The sequence below is a fragment of the Canis lupus genome, chromosome 32, assembly GCF_011100685.1.
Source record: "Canis lupus familiaris isolate Mischka breed German Shepherd chromosome 32, alternate assembly UU_Cfam_GSD_1.0, whole genome shotgun sequence".
Taxonomy (NCBI): Eukaryota; Metazoa; Chordata; class Mammalia; order Carnivora; family Canidae; genus Canis; species Canis lupus.
Genome location: NC_049253.1, coordinates 11993526 through 11999525, shown reverse-complemented (window position 1 = coordinate 11999525; position 6000 = coordinate 11993526). Strand labels below are relative to the sequence as shown.

Genomic DNA, 6000 nt, shown 5'->3' with positions numbered 1-6000 from the left:
AGGTAATAATGGAAGTGCTACCCACAGTAATGAGACAATAAAAATAAAATGAAAGGCATACAAATTGGTAAGGAAGAAGTAAAACTTCACTATTTGCAGATGACATGATGCTATATGTAGAAAGCCCTAAAGACTCCACACACACACAAAAAAATACTAGAACTGGGCAGCCCCGGTGGCCCAGTGGTTTAGCACTGCCTTTGGACCAGGGTGAATCCTGGAGACCTGGGATCAAGTCCCATGTAAGGCTCCCTGCATGGAGCCTGCTTCTTCCTCTGCCTGTGTCTTGCCTCTCTCTCTGTCTGTCATGAATAAATAAATAAAATCTTAAAAAAAAAAAACTACTAGAACTGATAATTGAAATCAGTAAGAACACAGAACATGAAATCAAAATACAGAAATCCACTGTTTTTCTATACACTAATAATAAAATAGCAGAAAGAGAAGTAAAGAAAACATTTCCACTTACAATGGCACAAAAAGTAATAAAATACCTTGGTTAAGCAAATAAACTTAACCAAGGAGGTAAAAGATTTGTACTCTGAAAATAATAAAATACTTGTGAAAGAAATTGACAACACAAACAAATAAGATATACCATGCTCATGGATTAGAAAAACAAATATTGTTAAGATATCTATACTACCCAAAGCAATCTACAAATTTAATGCAATTTCTATCAAAATACCAACAGCATTTTTCACAGAACTAAAACAAATATTCTTAAAATTTGTATGGATACACAAAAGACACCAAATAGCCAAAATGATCTTTAAAAAAAAAAGAAAAAGAAAACTGGAGGTATCATAATCCCAGACATCAAGATATACAACAAAGCTGTAGTAGTCAAAACAGTATGTTACTAAACAAAAATAGAATAGAACAGAATACAGCACCCAGAAATAAACCCATGATTATATAGTCAACTAATTTTCAATAAAGGAGGCAAAAATAGGTAATGGGAAAAAGAAAGTCTCTTCAATAAATGGTACTAGGAAAACTGGATAGCAACACACAAAACAATGAAAGTGGACCACTTTCTTACAACACACACAAACTCAAAATGGATTAAAGGCCTAAATGTGAGACCTGAAACCATAAAAATCCTAGAAGAGAGCACAGGCAGTAATTTCTCTGACATTGATCATAGCAACATTTTTCTACATATGTCTCCTGAGGCAAGGGAAACAAATGCAAAAGTAAAATATTGGTACTACATCAAAATAAAAAGCTTCTGCACAGTGAAGGTGACAATCAACAAAACTAAAAGACAATCCACTGAATGAGAAAAGATATTTGCAAATGACATACCTAATAATGGATTAATATCCAAAGTGTATAAAGAACATATGTAACTCAATACTAAAAAACCAATAATCCAATTAAAAATGGACAGAAGACATGAACAGATATTTCTTCAAAGAAGACAGCCAGATGGCCAAGAGACACATGAAAGAATGCTCGACATCATTCATCATCAGGGAAATGCAAATCAAAACTACAATGACTTACCACTTCATACCTGTCAGAATGGCTAACATCAAAAACACAAGAAACAAGTGTTGGTGAGGATGTGAAGAAGAAGGAACTCTCTTGCACTGTTGGTAGGAATGCAAACTGGTACAGCCACTGTAGAAAACAGTATGGTTCCTTAAAAATTAAAAATAGAATTACCATATAACCCAACAATTCCACTACTGTTTACCCAAAGAATACAAAACACTAATTCAAAAAGATATGTGCACCACTATGTTTACTGCAGCATTAGTTACAACAGCAAAATTATGGAAGCAATCCAATAGATGGATAGATGAATGGATAAAGAAGTTGTGGTGTATATACCATGGAATATTACTCAGCCATAAAAAAGAATGAAATCTTGCCATTTGCAAAATGGATGGATCTAGAGGGTAAAATGCTAAGTGAAATAAGTCCACTAGAGAAAGACAAATACCATATCATTTTAATCATATGTGGAAAGGAAACAAAGAAACAAGACAAACAAACAAAAAATTAAAAAAAAGAAAAGAAACAAGACAAACTAAGGGGGGAAAGAGGCAAGTCAAAAGACTCTTAACTGTAGAGAACAAACTGGTAGTTACCAAAGTGGAAGTGGAATGGACAGAGCAGGTGAAGAGGATTAAGAGTTCACTTATCATGGTTAGTACTATGTAAATATATAGGATTATTGAATCGCTCTATTGTATACCTGAAACTAATATAACACCGTATGTTAATTATACTGGGATTAAAATTTTTAAAAACTCTAGATATTTCAAAATAAAATTAATTAAAGCATTTATTATGTACATTTGCACACATGCATGGGGTTAATTATAGTATAAGTAAATAAGTGGGGGTTTTTTCATTAGTGATAGAATTAGTGCTAAAATGCTTTCAGAAAAGATCTTCAAGTTACCATCATCATTTTGAGCTCGAGCCTTGCTAGAACAATGTCCCTGTTAAATCTTCATTTTCTCTACTTCCATTGGAGCCAGGGGTGGCCATTTAACACAGTCTGAACAATAAGACATAAAGAAAAAAAGTCTGTTAAGCGTAGAAAAAAAAGTGTTTCTGGGGAAGGCTTTGTTTTCAAATTAAAAAGATGTTTGTGACTCTTCTCCCCCCTTCTTGCTTTGAAAATAAAGGTTATGCTTGAGCTGTGGAAAGCACCAATACCATGGAAATGAGAAGCCAACGTGCTAAGGACAGATTCAAAGTGCCTGGGTCTTTGTTGACATCAAAAGGCCACAGCATCAGCACAGGGCTACTTCCCTCCAGATTTCCTCAAATGTGAGAATAAACCCTATTTGCAAAAGTTCTGGTTAGCTGCATTTTTTGGATGCATGTACCCCAAAGGTACTGACACAGTATATGAGTTAAAATCCATACTCAAACATTTGATAACTGAGTGACCTCAGAGACAGTTTGTACCCTCTCCTGGTCTCATCCCTATTCACACTTCTCATATATTTACAGACATTAATAATCTCCCTTCTATGGTTATCATTAGACTGACCACATCAGCATCTTTTCATCAGAAATCAACCTACCTTATCCCCAAATCATACTGATTTTTCTAATGACAAAAAAAGACACAAAGAATATTTAATAAAATCATTCCAGATTTGGAATGATTAGATGGGCATGCATGGGGAAAATGAAAGCTTACAACAGAGAAAAAATTAACTTACTCTTTTGCATGCTGATGTGGTGCTCTACTTGAATTAACTGTTTCCATGTACAGACAAGAGACCATTCAAATGCTAGCACACAGAGAAGTGGGGGGAGTTAGGCCATTAGGGGAGAAGCCAGATGGAACCAAGCTCCAGTCTCTGGCATGAAAAAATAGGGGCTGAAAATGTACTTCAGAATTAAGAGACCAAGAAACCTGGAAGATGGATTATAATACCTGGGGAAGAAAAAGTTCCCAAACTGCAAATAAATCTATTGTTTAAATCCCCATGATCTCTGCACAGACTATGAAAATGTCCTATGTGTTTTCCTCAAGATACATATACATTAGGATTGTCTAAGCAGGGAAAACAAAGCAAAACAAAATGAAGGGAAGACTGTCTAAAGTGTTGGTCAGAAAATGAGGTCTTACAAATTAAAGCCAAGAGACTGAGTAATGAAGGAGAATAAGCATACATGTTTCTGGGGCAAAAGGGCTAAAATCTATACAGAGAATCATTATCAGATTGTAAACCAGCAGGACCTATCTTCAAACTAAAGTATGAAGGTGAAAAAAAGAGAAAGTATTGTTCCCTGGAAAACTCTAACTCTATAAGAGAAGACACCAGAAAAATACTTTTGAAACAACTGGCTCCATGGTTTTGGACAGGAATATTTAATCCATCTCCTTCATTTTATTGATGGGAACCTATGGACCAGAGAGGTTACAGAATAAAGAGTAATCATAAAGTTGTGCTTACTCTCTGTGACCTTTCTCCCTTGGGGCTGACTATATCCTCCCTCTCTAAGAGACACAAGGAAACATTCATCTGGAACATAAGGAGAACACAAAAACAAACTTGCATCATAGATAAAAACCTTATACTGATCAATTTCTTATCATTTGATATTTCTTAGTCTATCTCATTGAGATATAGAAAACAAGGTAAGAATATTTGTGACACTATAAGCATCTTTATTAAAAATAAGTGAAGAAAGGAAAAATAGGGAGGTGGAGGCAAAATTTGTCCACAGTTTATATTTGCATTCACTTTGACTAATTTCAGACCCTCTTCCCTCTTTGCACCACTCACCACACACACGTGTCAAGACCCATCCCAAACAGCTGTTTAATAAGTGTTAAGTGAGACGCTCTTTCTGGCCGCCTCCTGTCACTCAGGTGCAAAGAATGAACCAAAATGGTGGCTCCCTTGGATCTGGAATTGAAGAAGGTAAAAAAGGATCTTAAACAGGCAAAGGCTTCTCTTAAGAAGAGGGAATTGTGGACAAGAATTCTAAGTGAATCCCAGGTCCTGTAGAAGAAAGCAAGAGGTTCCAGGACCCTGGGAAATGGTTTCACAGAGTCCCAAGATAGGTCTCTGGCTGGAATGGGAGCAAGCATGTCTTGCAAGATAAGAGCTGGTGAGCTGAGTCCAGTTGTCTGAGGCCTGCCACTGGCCTGGCCTGTCACTGCAATCTCTAGAGCTGTTTAATTGCACTTGGAGCTCTCAGGAACTCAGTTCCACAGTAATTACCAAAGAGAATGTTTCAAATTGGAGCCCCTTTAGGGCTTTCCTGAGCTGAATCATCTGTAATTCTGCTTCCTCATTCACTTTGAAAAACAACAAACCTGTGCTTTTTAGGCCATTTATTCTATCCTCATACCTAGATAGGATGCAGTATCTTCAGTTCAGAAAGTTAGAAATTCTTATAGCAGTGTTCATCTCAGGACCTTGACCCTCATCCCCACCCAGTTTTTTTGAAGGACTTGTCAAAAAAAGAAACTAAGTCCCATAAAGTTTTCCCAAACAAATTGCTGTAAGAAAAAAATTGGATGTGTTATTCCCCAGAAATATTTTTGGCACCTAAGAGTGGTCAGGATTTTCACACCACTACAGACTCAAAACCATATACCTTATGGAAAGGGAGAAAAAGGAGGGAGATTAGAAAGGAGGCTAGACTTCATCTTGTTTGAATCTATGCTTTCTTGGAAAAGGAAATGGAGTTCCAGAAAGTCTCAGTCAAAGGCTGAGATTAGAATTCAGTATATTGTTTTATCCCTCACATTTTGACTATTTTTGAGAAGAGCAACATGTTACTTCTTAAGACTGCCTTCTGGTCAATCTTTGCATAACAAATAAGCCAGCTGGAATAGCTATTGCTCTTAATTATTAAAACTGTTTGTTATTACTATGAGTGGGGAAAAATTGTTACATGATAGTGATCAACCTAGGTTCCATTGTCAGAGTCATCACCTGAATCCTTGGAGTGACAGACTGTCTTCTCTGGTGTTGGCCATTTTCCTACTGGAAAATTACAGGAAATGACTAAACCTGGCTTCTGACAGCAGCAGACTTTGAAGACAGGAATGCTGCAATGGTACTTGTTACAATTGAGCATGTAAAATGAAAGTTCAAATGAATAAATGGCTAACAACATAGATAAAGACTGAGATGACTAGAGCTGGCATCAGAGCCAAAGATGACCCCTGGGTACTCTCCCTGCTCTGATCCATCCATGCCATCTTTCCTAGGAGGTGTTTCTTCACATCTAAACAGATTTGTGGTCCTCAACACTGGTGACTCTAGGTAGATCAGCTTTCTGATCATGTCAGAGAACTGTGTGTCCATCCATTCATCTATTTGTGATTTTATCCTTTGGATGTTGTTTTGTTTTGTTTTTTAAGTAATCTTTACACCCAACATGGGGCTTGAACTCACAACCGCAAGATCAATAGTTGCATGCTCCAGTGATTGACCCAGCCAGGCACCCTTATTTGTGATTTTATTCTTGTTCCAGAAAGACTTTTAAATAGCTCCTTGTTCC

The 6000-nt window shown here is 36.6% G+C and overlaps 1 long non-coding RNA gene across 1 annotated transcript in view; it reads right to left on the bottom strand.

Annotated features, from left to right (window-relative positions):
- Positions 1 to 1588: 1588 nt before the first annotated feature.
- LOC111093653 overlaps positions 1589 to 6000 on the bottom strand; it is a 28260-nt gene continuing 23848 nt past the window's right edge. Inside the window, exons 2-3 of the long non-coding RNA XR_005382723.1 lie at positions 2420 to 2518; positions 1589 to 1650 (exon numbers count right to left, since the gene is read on the bottom strand). This is a non-coding gene — a long non-coding RNA (uncharacterized LOC111093653). The remainder of the gene's footprint in view (positions 1651 to 2419; positions 2519 to 6000) is intronic.